This window comes from Anas platyrhynchos, chromosome 33, assembly GCF_047663525.1.
Source record: "Anas platyrhynchos isolate ZD024472 breed Pekin duck chromosome 33, IASCAAS_PekinDuck_T2T, whole genome shotgun sequence".
NCBI lineage: Eukaryota > Metazoa > Chordata > Aves > Anseriformes > Anatidae > Anas > Anas platyrhynchos.
This window is the reverse complement of record NC_092618.1, coordinates 7,726,923-7,743,222: the sequence shown is the minus strand read 5'-3', so window position 1 is coordinate 7,743,222 and position 16,300 is coordinate 7,726,923. Positions and strand designations below refer to the sequence as shown.

The following is a 16,300-nucleotide window of genomic DNA, read 5'->3' as shown; positions in this document are numbered from 1 at the left end:
CCCCCCTCCCCTTTCACTTACCGGGGGGGGTCCCCCCCCTAAATTTCCCTCCCCCCCCCAGGCTACGGCCCCGTGGCCCCCCTGTCCCCGGGGGGCAAAGCCTTCTGCTTGGCCTACGCGGCGCTGGGCGTCCCCTTCACGGTGTTGACGTTGGCGGTGGTGGCCCGGTGGCTTTCGGTGCCGGTCACCCGGTGGCCCCGGCGCTACCTGAGGACGCGGTGGGGTTGGAGCCCCCGGGGGGCCGCCGGGCTCCATTTGGGGCTGCTGGCGGGGGCGGTGGCGGGGGGCTTCGTGCTGCTGCCTGCCGCCGCCCTGTGGGCCCTGGGGGGCTCCGGGAGCTTCTTGGACGCCGTCTTCTTCTGCGGCATGGCCGTCACCACCGTGGGGCTGGGGGACGCGGCGGCACCGGAGGGGCACCGGAGGGGCAGCCCCCGCGCCACCTCTACCGGGTGGCCTTGGCCGGTGAGCGGGGGCGGGGGGTTGGGGGGGGGCGTTGGGGTGGGGGGCGTTGGGGTTTGGGGATCTGGGGTTGGGGTTATGTGGGGGTTGGGGCTATGTGGTTGGGGTCTTCTTGGTGGGGGGGGTCTTCATTGGGGTGGGGTCTTTATGGTGGTGGGGTCTTCATGGTTGGGGTCTTCATGGTTGGTGTCTCCATGGTTGGGGTTTAGGTGGTTGGGGTCCTCATGGTTGGGGTCTTCATGGTGGTTGGATCTTCGTGGTTGGGGGTCTTCATGGTTGGGTTCTCCATGGTGGTTGGGGTCTTCATGGTTGGGGTCTTTATGGTTGGGGTCTTCATGGTTGGGGTCTTCATGGTTGGGGTCTCCATGGTTGGGGTTTAGATGGTTGGGGTCTTCATGGTTGGGGTCTTTATGGTTGGGGTCTTCATGGTTGGGGTCTTCGTGGTTGGGGTCTTCGTGGTTGGGGGACTTCATGGTTGGGGTCTCTATGGTGGTTGGGTTCTCCATGGTTGGGGTCTCCGTGGTTGGGGTTTAGATGGTTGGGGTCTTCATGGTTGGGGTCTTTATGGTTGGGGTCTTCATGGTTGGGGTCTTCATGGTTGGGGTCTCCATGGTTGGGGTTTAGATGGTTGGGGTCTTCATGGTTGGGATCTTCGTGGTTGGGGTCTTCGTGGTTGGGGTCTCCATTGGGGTGGTGTCTTTATGGTGGTTGGGTCTCCATGGTTGGGGTCTCCATGGTGGTTGGGTCTCCACTGGGGCGCGGTCTCCATTGGGGTGGGGTCTTCATGGTTGGGGTCTTCGTGGTTGGGGTCTTCGTGGTTGGGGGACTTCATGGTTGGGGTCTCTATGGTGGTTGGGTTCTCCATGGTTGGGGTCTCCGTGGTTGGGGTCTCCATTGGGGTGGGGTCTTTCTGGTGGTGTCTTTATGGTGGTTGGGGTCTTCATGGTTGGGGTCTCCATGGTGGTTGGGTCTCCATTGGGGTGGGGTCTTCATGGTGGCGGGGTCTTCATGGATGGGGTCACCATGGCGGATTGGGTCTTCATTGGGGGGGGGTCTCCATGGGGATCTCTCCATGGGGTGGGGGTCTCCACGGGGGGGTGGGGGTCTCTGACCGCTGTGTCCCCCCCCCCCAGCCTACCTGCTGCTGGGGGTGACGGCGGCGCTGCTGCTGCTGGCGGCCTTCCAGCAGCTGCTGGAGCTGCACGGGGTCAGCGCCGCGCTGCGCCCCCCCCCGGACCCCCCCGAGGAGGACGGGGGGCTGCTGGACGAGGGGGGGCAATAAACGGGGGGCTCGAAGCGCGACGGGCTCGCTGTGGTCACTGGGGGGGGTTGGGGGTCCCAGATGCATGGGGGGGGGGTCCCAGACACATGGGGGGGGTCCCAGACACATGGGGGGGGTCCCAGGTCCAATAGGGGGGTTCCCGGTCCCATTGGGGGGTCACAGACCCATGGGGGGGGGGGGTCACAGCACCATTGGGGTGGGGATCCTGATCCCATTGGGGGGGGTCCCGAAACCCATGGAGGGGTCCCAGACACATGGGGGGCTCCCAGTCCCATTGGGGGGGGCAGACACATTGAGGGGGGGAGCAGATACATGGGGGGGGTCCCAGTCCCACTGGGGGGGGTCCCAAACCCATAGAGGGGTCCCAGTCCCAAGTAGAGGGGTCCAGACTCATGAGGGGGGGGTCCCATTTGGGGTCCCAGTCCCTGTGACACCACAGCCCCCCCCCCACCCGACCCTATTAGGATGAAAGAACTCCCCCCCCCCCAGCTCATTTTATAGAAAACCTTTATTCTGTAAAAATTGGGGGGGAAGTGAGGGGGGGCTCACATGGACGGGGGGGGAGGGAGCGGGGGGCCGGGCACCCCCATGGGCACCCCCAGGAGCACCCCCCCACCTCACCCCACAGCGGGCGGGGGGGGGATGCCGGACGGTGCCCCCCAGTGTCTCTCCATCCCCCCCCCCCCCCAGCTCCGATATATACAGACAATAAATACAGGGCCCCCCCCCCGGGATGGGGAGGGGGGGGCTCAGGCCGGGGGGCGCGCGGGGACGCAGCGGGGGGGTCCCTGCGCCGGGACAGAGCCGGGGGGGCAGAGGCAGCGGAAGGAGCCGGGGGTGTTGAGGCAGCGCCCCCCCCGGCACAGGGCGGCCTCCGAGCACTCGTCGAGGTCTGCGGGGAAAAGGGGGGGGGTCAGGGGGGGTCGGGGAGGGGGATTAAGGGGGGTTGGGGGGGATTTGGGGTGGGATTGGGGTGGGATTGGGGGGTTTTGGGGGGATTGGGGGAGATTGGGGGGGGAATGGGGTGGGATTTGGGGTGGGATTGGGGGGGGGGTTGGGGGGGATTGGGGTGGGATTGGGATTGGGGGGGATTGGGGTGGGATTGAGGGGGATTGGGATGGGATTGGGATGGGATTGGGGTGGGATTGGGGTGGGGTGGAATTGGGATTGTGTGGGTTTTGGGGTGGGATTGAGGGGGATGGGGATGGGATTGGGGTGGGATTTTGGTGGGGATTGGGATTGTGGGGGATTGGGATGGGATTGGGGTGGGATTGGGATTGGGGGGGATTTGGGGGGGGATTGGGGTAGGATTGGGGAGGATTTGGGGGGGATTTGAGGGGGGATTGGGGTGGGATTGGGGTTTGATTGGGATTGGGTAGGATTTGGGGTGGGATTGGGGTTGGGATTGGATTTGGGGTTAGACTGGGGTGGGGAGGGGTTGCGGATGGGATTGGGGTGAGATTTGGGATGGGATTGGGGTGGGATTAGGATGGGTTTGTGTTGGGATGGGAAGGGATTTGGGGTGGGACTGAGATTGGTTGGGATTTGGGGCGGGATTGGGATTTAGTTGGGATTTGGGGTGGGATTGGGATTGGATTTGGGGTCGGACTGGGGTGGGAAGGGGTTGCAGATGGGATTGGGGGGGGTGGGGATGGGATTGGGGTGGGATTGGGATTGGGGGTATGGAATGGGCATGGGATCGGGATTTGGGGTAGGATTGGGGTAGGATTGGGGTAGGATTTGGGGTTGGATTAGGGTGGGATTGGGGGTTGGATTAAAGTGGGATTGGGGATGGGATGGGGTGGGATTTGGTCTGGGACTGGGGTTTGGGATGGGATGGGATTGGGATGGGAACAGGCTGGGATTATGCCGGGATCAGGCCGGAATCAGGCCGGAATCAGGCCGGGATTAGGCCAGGATTAGGCTGGGATCAGGCCGGGATCAGGCCGGGATTAGGCCTGGATTATGCCAGATTAGGCCGGGACTAGGCCGGGATTATGAAGGAATTAGGACGGGATCAGGCCGGGATTATTCCGGGATCAGGCCGGGATTAGGCCGGATTAGGCCGGGATTATGCCGGGACTAGGCCGGATTAGGCCGGGATTAGGCCGGATTAGGCCGGATTAGGCTGGGATTAGGCCGGATTAGGCCGTATTATGCCGGGATTATGCCGGGACTAGGCCGGATTAGGCCGGATTAGGCCGGGACTAGGCCGGATTAGGCCGTATTATGCCGGGATTATGCCGGGACTAGGCCGGATTAGGCCGGATTAGGCCGGGATTATGCCGGAATCAGGCCGGGATTATGCCGGGACTAGGCCGGGACTAGGCCGGATTAGGCCGGATTAGGCCGGATTAGGCCGGGATTATGCCGGGACTAGGCCGGGACTAGGCCGGATTAGGCCGGATTAGGCCGGATTAGGCCGGGATTAGGCCGTGTCTCACCCACGCAGGCCACGCGTGCCGCGTCCAGCCGGTAGCCGGGGTCGCAGGCGCAGGTGAAGCCCTGGGGCACCCGCACGCAGTGCCCATGCTCGCAGCCGCTCAGCACCCCGCACAGCTCCGGCGGCAGCGCCTCGTCCCGGGGGTCTGCGGGGGGGGGTCCCCGTCAGCCCCCTCCCCATAAAAAAAACAAAATCCCCCCCCAAAACCCCTCAATCCCGCCCCCCCCCAAACTCACCATCCTCGCTGGCTCGCCCCGGCCGCTCGGCCACACCATGGGGCTGGAAGAGCCACGGGGGGGGGTCCTGGGGGGCGCTGGGGGGGCTGCGGGGCCGGGAGGAGCGGGGGGGGCCCCGGCGGGACCCCTCGAAATCCTCCAAGTCCTCGTAGCGGGGGGGGGCGGCGTAAAGGGCGTCCCCGCGGGGGTCGTAGCCCCCCCCCAGCCCATAGGGGTCGTAGTCGGCGCGCAGCCCCGGGGGGGGCAGGCGGGGGCCCGGACCCCCAAAGGGGAGGGGGCCGTAGGGCAGCCCGTAGTGGGGGGGGTATTCGGGGCCGTATTCGTAGGGGGGGCCCAGCCCCGGGCCGGGGGGGCGCAGGACGTTGCAGAGGAACTCGAAGTCATCTGGGGGGGGGGGGGGGGGAGAAAAAAAAATGGGGGGGGGGGCAGGTTGTGGGGTGGGGTCCTAAAAATTGGGGATGCTAAGGGGGGGGGTGTAAAGAGGTGGGGGGGGCACTGTTATATGGGGGGTACCCAAGGGGTCTCCATTAGGGGGGGGGCGTTGTGGGGTGGTGGGAGGGGTTCCCATTATTGGGGGGGGCAAAGGGGTCCCTGTTATGGGGGGGGTCCAAGGGGTCCCAATCATGGGGGGGGTGTCTAAGGGGGACCCACTCTGGGGGGTGCCCATGGGGTCCCCATTATGGGGGTCTGGGGGGGGTCCCTATTGCTGGGGTAGGAGGGGGGCAGGGTGGGGGTCCCCCTGTGTGGGGTCTTGGGGACATGGGGACATGGGGACATGGGTATAGGGGATGGGGGGGTCGTGGGCATGGGAGGGGGCATGGGGACGTGGGCATGGGGGGGGGGACAGGGACATGGGGGGACATGGGGACACAGGGATGTGAGGCTATAGGGCCTTAGGGACATGGGGACATGGGGACGAGGGGACAAGGGGCCGTAGGGGACACGGGTGCATGGCAACATGAGGCTATGGGGCCACGTGGCTGTGGGGTCATAGGGACGTGGGGACATGGGGACACGGGGACATGGGGACACAGTGAGGTGGGGACATGGGGAGGTGATGTGGGATGTGGGGAGACAATGGGGGACACTGGGATGAAGGGATGTGGGACATGGGGACATGGGGACACGGGGATATGGTGACGTGGGACAGGGGGATGTGGGACAAGGGGAGGCGACGTGGGACATGGGGACACAGGGACACGGGGATTTGGGGACATGGGGGATACAGCGCCATGGGGATATGGGGACACAGGACGTGGGGACACGGTGACGTGGGACATCAGGATGTGGGACATGGGGACACGGGGACACGGGGATTTGGGGACATGGGGGATACAGCGCCATGGGGGTATGGGGACACAGGACGTGGGGACACGGTGACGTGGGACATCAGGATGTGGGACATGGGGACACGGGGGGGGCATCAGGGGACAGTGCCGGGACACGGGGATGGGGGGCCACGGGGACATAGGGCAGGGATATGGGGACACGTGGGGACAGGGCGACACGGGGGGGGTGACGGTGACACGGGGGGGGTGACAGGGGGTGGCCTCACCCATGGCGCGGGTGTCGTTGGTGACGCAGCGGCGCTGGGAGCCGTCCAGCACCAGGGGGGGGGCGCAGGAGCAGAAGTAGGAGCCCACCGTGTTGACGCAGCGGCCCCCGATGCACGGCTCCGCGTCCTCGTCCTGGCACTCGTCGTTATCTGGGGGGGGGGCGGTGGTGGTCGGCAAGGGGGTGGGGGGCACGGGGGGGGGGGCTGGAAGGGGGCTCGGGGGGCTGGAAGGGTGCTCGGGGGGCTGAGGGCAGGGTGCTTGGGGTGCGAGTAGGGTGCTCGGGGTGCAGACAGGGTGCAGGCAGGGTGCTGAGGGTGCAGGGAGGGTGCACTCAGGGCACAAGTTGGGTGCTCAGGGTGCAGGTATTGTGCAGGGAGGGTGCACTCAGAGCACAATTAGGGTGCTCAGGGTGCAGGTAGGGCACGCTCAGGGTGCTCAGGGTGCTGGCTGGGTGCTGGAAGGGTGTGGGCAGGGTGCTCAGGGTGTGAGCTGGGTGCAGGCAGGGTGCTCAGGGTGCAGTCAGGGTGCAAGTAGGGTGCTCAGGGTGCAGGTAGAGCGCACTCAGGGCACAAGTTGGGTGCTCAGGGTGCAAAGAGGGTGCTCAGGGTGCAGCCAGGGTGCACTCAGAGCACAATTAGGGTGCTCAGGGTGCAGGCAGGGTGCTGGCAGGGCACAAGTTGGGTGCTCAGGGTGCAAGTAGGGTGCACTCAGGGCATAAGTTGGGTGCTCAGGGTGCTGGCTGGGTGCTGGCAGGGTGCTCAGGGTGCAGGCAGGGTGCAAGTAGGGTGCTCAGGGTGCTGGCAGGGTGCTGGAAGGGTGTGGGCAGGGTGCTCTCAGGGTGTGAGCTGGGTGCAGGCAGGGTGCTCAGGGTGCTGGCAGGGTGCAAGTAGGGTGCTCAGGGTGCAGGTAGAGCGCACTCAGGGCATAAGTTGGGTGCTCAGGGTGCAGACAGGGCACGCTCAGGGTGCTCAGGATGCAAGTTGGGTGCTCAGGGTGCTGGCTGGGTGCAGGCAGGGTGCTCAGGGTGCAGGTAGGGTGCTGGCAGGGCACAAGTTGGGTGCTCAGGGTGCAAAGAGGGTGCTCAGGGTGCAGCCAGGGTGCTCTTAGGGTGCTTTCTGGGTACAGGTTGTGTGCTCAGGGTGCAGGTAGGGAGCTCAGCGTGCTGGCTGGGTGCTCAGGGTGCTCTCAGGGTGCAAGTAGGGTGCAGGCAGGGTGCAAGTAGGGCGCACTCAGGGCACAATTAGGGTGCTCAGGGTGCAGGTAGGGCGCACTCAGGGTGCAGTCAGGGCACAAGTCGGGTGCTCAGGGTGCTCAGGGTGCAGGCAGGGTGCACCCAGGGCACAATTAGGGTGCTGAGGTCAGGGTGCTGGGGGTGCTGGGGGTGCTGGGGGTGCTGGCAGGGTGCTCAGGGTGCTGAGGGCAGGGTGCTCAAGGTGCGAGTAGGGTGCTCGGGGTGCACAGGGTGCTCTTAGGGTGCAGTCAGGGTGCAAGTAGGGTGCTCTCAGGGTGCAGGCAGGGTGCTCAGGGTGCTCAGGATGCAAGTAGGGTGCTCAGGGTGCAGGCAGGGTGCACCCAGGGCACAAGTAGGGTGCTGGGGGTGCTGAGGTCAGGGTGCTGGGGGTGCTGGGGGGGTGCTGGGGGGGTGCTGGGGGTGCTGGGTGCTCACCCACGCACTGCAGGTGCTCCTGCTCGTAGTAGTAGCCGCTGGGGCAGTAGCAGCTGAAGCCGGGGGCGGCGTTGATGCAGACCCCCCCCCGGCACAGCTGCGGCGCGAACACCCGGCACTCGTCCACATCTGGGGGGTAAGGGGGTAAGGGGGGGGGCGACGTCAGGGGGAGGGTCCTCGGAATTGGGGGGGGCACCCCCGAAACGGGGGAGCCCCTATATAGGAGGGGAACCCCAAAATAGGGGGGGTATTGCCCCAAAATAGGCGGGATGCACCCAAAAGGGGAGGGGCGTAACCCCACAAAATAGGGGGGGCATCCCCAAATTGAGGGGGCACCCTGAAAAATGGGGACATCCCCAAAATGGGAGGGGTGAGTCCCCCAAATGGGGGCCATTCCCAAATTAGGGGGGGTGAGTCCCCAAAATGGGGGGCATCCCATAAATGGGGGAGCCCCAAAACAGGGGTGGCATCCCCAAAATGGGGGGGCATCCCCAACATTGGGGAACCGCTAAATACAGGGGGGAGCCCCTGAGTAGGGGGGGGAGTCCCTAAACGGAGGGAGCCCCCAAATGGGGGGGGCCCCATCGCTGTGCCCCCCCCGCGGCCGCACTGACCTGCTGCTGAGCCCTGGGGCCCCGTGGTCTGGCCGGTCCCGTGGGGGCAGAGGGCTCGGTGCTCGGCTTGGGGGGGGGGACAGAGGTGTCACCCCCCCTGCACCTTGGCACCATCCTGACCCCATCCCCAGCCCATCCCTGTCCCCATCCACACCCCGATCCCAATCCCATCCCATCCCAGTCCTAATCCCTGGCAATACCCACCCCAATCCCAATCCCTTTACAATCCCATCCCCATCCCCATCCCAAATCCCATCACCACCCCAAACCCATCCCAATCCCTTCCCACCCCAATCCCAGTCCCATCCTCATCCCATCCCCATCCCATCCCCATTCCATCCCAGTCCCAATCCCAATCTATCTCAATCCCATCACCAACCCCATCCCAATTCCATCTCCACCCCCCCAATCCTATCCCAATCCCATCCCAATCCTAATCCTATCTCCATCCCAATCCCATCCCATCCCAGTCCCAATTGCAACTCCAATCCCATCGCCATCCCATCCCATCCCAAATCGCATCCCATCCCACTCCACTCCAATCCCAATCCCATCCCATCCCATCCCAGTCCTATCCCCATCCCTTCCCATCCCAGTCCCAATCCCCATCCCCATCCCCATCCCCATCCCCATCCCCATCCCCATCCCCATCCCCATCCCCATCCCCATCCCCATCCCTATCCCCGTCCCCATCCCCAATCCCAATCCCCATCCCCAATCCCACTCCCACCCCAATCCCTTCCCACCCCACGCCATCCCCAATCCCCTCCCCCCCCCATAGCGTCCCCATGTCCCCACCGGTTCCAGGCGTGGGGCACGGCCTCGGGGGGGGGCAGCGGACCCCCCAGGCGCCCCCCACGCTGCAGCAGCACTGCTGCCGGCTGACGTTGGGCGCCAGCACCCCGCAGGCGGGGCTGAAGCACGCCGCCAAGCCCGGGGGGGCTTCCACGGCTCCGGGGGGGGCCGGAGGAGTGGGGTCGCTGGGGGGGGTCCCCCGCACGTCCCCGTCACCGGATCGAACTCGTGCCCCCCGTCGGGGCAGAGGCAGAGGAAGGAGCCGTCCACGTTCTCGCAGCGCGCCGCCCCGCACACCCCCGGCAGCGTCGCGCACTCGTCCACGTCTGGGGGGGAAACACGAAGGGGGGGGGCTCAGTGTCACTCTGGGTGTCCCCCCCCTGCTGTCCCCGCTGTCCCCGTACCCTGGCAGTGGTGGCCGTGCCGGGCGGCCTCGTAGCCCTGGTGGCAGGCGCACTGGAAGGAGCCGGGGAGGTTGTGGCAGGCGGCGTGGGGGCCGCAGCGGGACCCCCCCTCGGCGCACTCGTCCTCGTCTGCAAGCGGGGAGGTGACGTTTTTTTGGGGGGAGGGGGCGGTGGGGACATTGGGGGGGGGAGCGTGGAGCCGTCCCCCAAAAGCTCAGCCCCATGGGGGGGTCCCCACTGTCCCCCGATGGTCCCTGCTCTCCGTCTCCATCCTGACCCCATGGAGAAGCCCCCCTGCACCTCGACCCCATTGGCTTGTCCCCAGTGGCCCCATTGGCTTGTCCCCAATGTCCCCCATCGTTTTGTCCCCATTATCTCCCGTGGTGTTGTCCCTGATGTCCCCTGCTGCCCATCCCCATCCTGACCCCATAGAGAAGTCCCCCTGCACCTCGACCCCATTGGCTTGTCCCCAGCATCCCCGTTGTTTTTTCCATGTCCCCCATAGCTTTGTCCCTATTGTGCCCCATTGGCTTGTCCCTGATGTCCCCCATGCCATGGCCCCTCAGGGTCCCCTCAGCCTCTCCGTACCCCCATCCCCATCCCCGTGCCCCAGTCCCTGTCCCCATGGCCCCATCCCCGTCCCCATGGCCCCATCCCCGTCCCCATGGCCCTGTCCCCATCCCCATGGCCCCATCCCCATCCCCATGGCCCCATCCCCGTTCCCATGGCCCCATCCCCATCCCCATGGCCCCATCCCCATCCCCATGGCCTCATCCCCGTCCCCATGGCCCCATCCCCATCCCCATGGCCCCGTCCCCATCCCCATGGCTTCATCCCCGTCCCCATGGCCCCATCCCCATCCCCATGGCCCTGTCCCCGTCCCTATGGCCCCGTACCCTCACACCCCCCGCCGTCCCGGGGCCGGTAGCCGGGCTGGCAGGGGGGCACGCAGCGGTAGGATCCGGGCAGGTTCTCGCAGCGCTCGGCCCCACACAACTCGGCCCCATGCTCCTGGCACTCGTCCACATCTGCGGGGACACCGGGGGGACCCCAAGCATGGGGGGGGGACAAGGTGGGGTGGGGGATGATGGGGACCACGGCCCCGGGCAGGATGAGCCCCGTGCGCATCACAGCCCTGTGTGCGGGTTCCCATCCCTGTCCCAGTCCCCATCCTCGTCCCGTTCTGGTCCCTGGACCTGTCTCCATTCCCATCCCATCCCCAACCCCATCCCAATCTCACCCTAATCCCATCCCAATCCCACCCCCTATTTTCATCCATTATTGGTCTCCATCTCCATCCCCATCCCAATCCTGTTCCAATCCCACCCCCATCCCCATTCCAAACCCATTCCATCCCCATCCCAGTCCCAGTCCCAGTCCCAGTCCCAGTCCCAGTCTCAGTCCCAGTCTCAGTCCCAGTCGCAGTCGCAGTCCCAGTCCCAGTCCCAGTCCCAGTCTCAGTCCCAGTCCCAGTCCCAGTCCCAGTCCCAGTCCCTATTTTCATCCATTATTAGTCTCCATTTCCATCCCCACCCCAATCCCATCCCCATCCCATCCCATCCCATCCCAACCCATCCCATCCCCACCCCAATCCCCTCCCATCCCCCTCCCATCCCCATCCCAATCTCACCCCAATCCCATCCCCTCCCATCCCCACCCCAATCCCCTCCCATCCCCTCCCATCCCCATCCCCATCCCAGTCCCAGTCCCAGTCCCAGTCCCAGTCCCAGTCCCAGTCCCAGTCCCAGTCCCTATTTTCATCCATTATTAGTCTCCATTTCCATCCCCACCCCAATCCCAATCCCATCCCCATCCCATCCCCATCCCATCCCCATCCCAATCCCACCCCAATCCCATCCCCTCCCATCCCCATCCCATCCCCATCCCATCCCCACCCCAATCCCACCCCAATCCCACCCCCTCCCATCCCCATCCTAGTCCCAGTCCCTAAACCCATCCACTATCGGTCTCTATCTCCATCCCCACCCCAATCCCAACCCCAACCCCAATCCCAATCCCCATCCCCATCCCATCCCCACCCCAATCTCCTCCCATCCCCATCCCCATCCCATCCCAATCCCATCCCAATCCCATCCCAATCCCCTCCCATCCCCACCCCAATCCCCTCCCATCCCCCTCCCAATCCCACCCCAATCCCATCCCCTCCCATCCCCATCCTAGTCCCAGTCCCTAAACCCATCCACTATTGGTCTCTATCTCCATCCCCAACCCCAACCCCAACCCCAACCCCAACCCCAACCCCAATCCCAATCCCAATCCCAATCCCAATCCCAATCCCAACCCCAACCCCAACCCCAACCCCAATCCCAATCCCAATCCCAATCCCAATCCCAACCCCAACCCCAACCCCAACCCCAACCCCAATCCCAATCCCAATCCCAATCCCAATCCCCGCTCACCCTCACACCCCCCGCCGTCCCGGGGCCGGTAGCCGTGCTGGCAGGCGGGCACGCAGCGGTAGGATCCGGGCAAGTTCTCGCAGCGCTCAGCCCCACACAACTCGGCCCCGTGCTCCTGGCACTCGTCCACATCTGCGGGGACAGGGCCACCCTCGCCGCCAGCCCCAGGGTGGGGGGCACCCAAAATCCCCCCCCCCCAACCCCCCAGCCCCTCACCGTGGCACTGGGCCCGCTCGGCGTCGGTGCGGAAGCCGGCGGGGCAGTGGCACTCGAAGGCGCCGTCGGTGTTGGCGCAGCGGCCGCCCCGGCACACGTCCCCGCGCTGGCACTCGTCCACGTCTGGGGGGGGACACGGGGTGAGGACGGGGGGGACATGGGCACGGGGTGGACGTGGGTACAGGGGGGGGACACGGGGGCAGGGGGGATACGGGGAAAGAGGGGGACACAAGGGGCTGGTGGCACCCCGTGGTACCCGGATGCGTGGGTGGGCGGTGGAGGGGTGGGGTGGGATGGGATGGGACTGGGGTGGGATTGGGATTGGGATGGAAATGGGGATGGGGTGGAAAAGGGATGGGATGGGATTGGGGTGGGATTGGGATTGGGGTGGAAAAAGGGTAGGATGGGGATGGGATTGGGGTGGGATGGGGATGGGATTGGGATGGGGATGGGGACTGGGGTGGGAATGGGGATGGGATGGAGACAGAGATGGGATGGGGGTTGGGATTGGGGTGGGATGGGATGGGGACAGGGAGAGACATTGGGATGGGATAGGATGGGGATGGGATTGGGATGGGGATAGGATTGGGATTGGATGGGGACATGGATAGGCACGGGGATGGGACTGAGTAGATTAACTGGGACTAAAAAACCGCAACTGGAATAGAAACCACAATGAGAATGGGGACTGCAATGGGACCGGGATGGGTATGGGGACGGGGACAGGGACAGGGACAGGGACAGGGACCGGGACCATGCCGGGCTCTGACCAACGCATGCGGTGCCCTCGGGGGTGCTGGCATAGCCCTGGGCGCAGAGGCAGCTGTAGGAGCCCTCGGTGTTGAGGCACTCGCCGTGGGGGAAGCAGAAGTCGCCCTCCAGGCACTCGTTGACATCTGTGGGCAGATGGGGGCCGTGGGGGGGCCGTCGGGTGTGGGGGGGACACGGCACCATCCCCACGCCGCCCCCACCACTCACCCGCGCATGGCGCGCCGCCGGCACCCACCCGGTATCCGCGCCGGCACTGGCAGTGGAAGGAGCCCTCGGTGTTACTGCAGCGGCCGTGGGGACCGCAGGGCGAGCCCGTGGCGCACTCGTCCACGTCTAGGGGGTGGCACAATTAAGGGTTGGCCCCCCCCTCGGGGGGACAGGGGGGACGTGGGGGGACGCGGGTACCTGCGCAGCGCCCATGGTGCAGCTCGAAGCCGTCGCGGCACGGCCGGCACTGGAAGGAGCCCGGCGTGTTGGCGCACTCCTGGCCGGGGCAGGCCAGGTGGTTCTCGCACTCGTCGATGTCTGCGCGGCACGGAGAGGGGGCGGCGGTGGTGGCACCGCGGGGAGGGCGTGGGTGGTGGCACCACGGACGGGGACACCACGCATGGGGACACCACAGATGGGGACACCACGTATTGGGAGGTTATGGATGGGTTCACCATGGATGGGGACTCCATGGATGGGGACACCACGCATGGGGACACCACGCATGGGGACACCACGTATTGGGAGGTTATGGATGGGTTCACCATGGATGTTTAACCCCGTGGCTGGCAACACTATGGCATGGTGACCCCATGGCTGCTGACCCAATGGATGGTGACCCCATGAACGATGACCCCATGGGTGTTGAACACGCAGATGGTGTCCCCATACCCTTGGTGTCCCCATACCCTTGGTGTCCCCACACCCCGGTGTCCCCACACCCAGTGTCCCCACAGCCCGGTGTCCCCACACCCCCGTGTCCCCGCTCACCCTGGCACTGTCCCGTGGGCGTGCTGGCCTGGTAGCCGGCCGGGCAGACGCAGCGGTAGCCACCGGGCAAGTTCTCGCAGCGGCTCTGGGCGCAGGGCGAGGGGCTCTGGGCGCATTCATCCACATCTACGGGGACACGGCCACCTCAGCCCCATCCCCGTTGTCCCCATTGTCCCCCTCTGTCCCCCCCCCGTCCCTGCTGACCTTGGCAGTCGGTGCCGCCGGGGCCGGGCCGGTAGCCGGGGCCGCAGACGCAGCGGAAGCTCCCCACCGTGTTCTCGCAGCGGCCGGGGGCGCAGGGCCGGGGGCTGCGCCGGCACTCGTCCACGTCTGGGCAGGCGGGGGGACGGACGGCAATGGGGACAGACGGACGGACAGGAGCGGGGACGGATGGAGAGGTGGGTGGGAGGGAAGGGGGAGAGGGGAGTGGGGAGGTGGGTGCGCGGGGAAATGGGGGCAAGGGGAAATGGGGGCACGGGGAGGTGGGGGCATGGAGAGATGGGTGGGTGCGTGGGGAAACGGGTGCATGGGGAAATGGGGGCAGGGGGAAATTGGGGCTTGGAGAGGTGGGTGCACGGGGAGGTGGGTGCACAAGGAAGTGGATAGATGGGGAAATGGGTGCACGGAGAAATGGGTGGGTACATGGGGAGGTGGGCGCATGGGGAAATGGGTGCAGAAGGAAATGGGTGCGTGAGGAAATGGGTGCATGAGGAAATGGGTGGCTGCACGGGGAAATAGGTGCACGGGGAAACGGGTGAGTGCATGGGGAGGTGGGTGCATGGGGAAACAGGTGCACAGGGAGGTGGGTGCACAGGGAAATGGGCGCACGGGGAAATGAGTGCAGGGGGAGGTGGGTGCACGGGGACATGGGTGCCCAGGGAGGGGCCGGGCGCCGCTCACCGATGCAGTGGGTGCCCTGGGTGCTGAGCCAGAAGCCGGGGTGGCACAGGCAGGTGTAGCCGCCCTGGCGCGGGACGCAGCGCCCGGGGCCGCAGATCCGCGGGTTCCGCTCGCACACGCTGCCGGCGGCTGCAAGCGGGCACACGTGAGTAACACATGTGTGTGCAAACGGGCAGGCGTGCAGCTGTGCACACCTGTGCAAACATGCACGCATGCACACTGTGCACGTGTGTGCAATCAAGCATGCATGCAACTGTGGACATGTGTGCAAATAGGCATACAGGACACATGCACACGTGTAGGCGTGTGTAAGTAGGCATTGTGCACACGTGTGTAAGCAGGCATGCATGTAGCCGTGCACACGTGTGCAAATAGTCATGCATGCAAACCGTGCACACGTGCACAATATATTTAGCTGTGCATGCATGAGATGCACACGTGCTACTGCAGCTGCATGCAGCTGGGCAAGCCTGCAATGGTGTGCACACGTGTAACACGCACGTGTGTAACTGTGCACGCCTATAACTGTGCACAAATGAGACTGAATAAATGCAAATTGCACACGTAACTGCTTGCACATGTAACTGAGCACACGTGCACATGCAACTGCACACATGCAGCCATGCAAGCATGCAACCATGCACAAGTGCACAGCCACATGCACACACGTGTGACCTTGCACGCCTGTGCTGAGATGTGTATGTGCAACGGCGCAGAGCGTAACCACACGTGCAAAAAATAAAATAAAATGCACGCACACAGCTGCACACAGTGCAACCCTGCGCACATCTGCAACCATGCATGCGTGCAACGGTGCACACACGTGTGCAGCCGTGCACAAGTGCCCCAGCCCTACCTGGTGCCGGACCCTCCGGGCCGGGTGGCGTGGGGAGGGGTCCCAGCAGCCCCAGGGTGGGTCGAGGCACGATGACAACCTCGGGGGCTGGTGGTGGCACCTCGGGGATGCGCGGTGGCACCTCGGGGACGCGTTGTGGCACCTCGGGGACGTCTGGTGGCACCTCGGGGACACGTTGTGGCGCCTCAGGGACCCGCTGTGGAACCTTGGGGACATGTGGCACCTCAGGGACATGCGGTGGTGCCTCAGGGACACGTGGTGGCACATCAGGGACATGTGGTGACACCTCGGGGACACGTGGTGGTACCTCGGGGATGCGTTGTGGCACCTCGGGGACACGTGGTGGCACATCGGGGACCCGTGGTGGCACCTCGGGGACACGCGGTGGCACGTGTGGGACGCGTGGTGGCACCTCAGGGACGCGTTGTGGCACCTTGGGGACCCGCGGTGGCACCTCGGGGACAGGCGGTGACCTGCTGGGGGGCGGCCGACCGGGGCGCCAGCGAGCTGTGGGGCAGAGCAATGGGGTGAGGGGGGGTCCTGGCAGCCGGGAGGGGTGGGGGGGGACAAAGCGGGGGGGACAAGGGGCTCACGGGCGGCGGTCCCAGCTGGGGAGGGGACACGGGGACGCCCCAGGGGGACACGGGGCAGGTCCTGGCCCAGGTAGCGGGTGTTGTAGTGCAGGTCGGAGGCCGAGTAGTGGT

At 65.6% G+C, this 16,300-nt stretch overlaps 1 long non-coding RNA gene across 1 annotated transcript; it reads right to left on the bottom strand.

Annotated features, from left to right (window-relative positions):
- Positions 1–8,256: 8,256 nt before the first annotated feature.
- On the bottom strand, positions 8,257–9,964 carry LOC140000374 (uncharacterized). The gene is made up of 3 exons (XR_011805518.1): positions 9,456–9,964; positions 9,055–9,377; positions 8,257–8,322 (listed from the first exon to the last, which is right to left on the bottom strand). It is a non-coding gene; the product is annotated as an uncharacterized lncRNA (long non-coding RNA).
- Between the last annotated feature and the right edge of the window lie 6,336 nt (positions 9,965–16,300).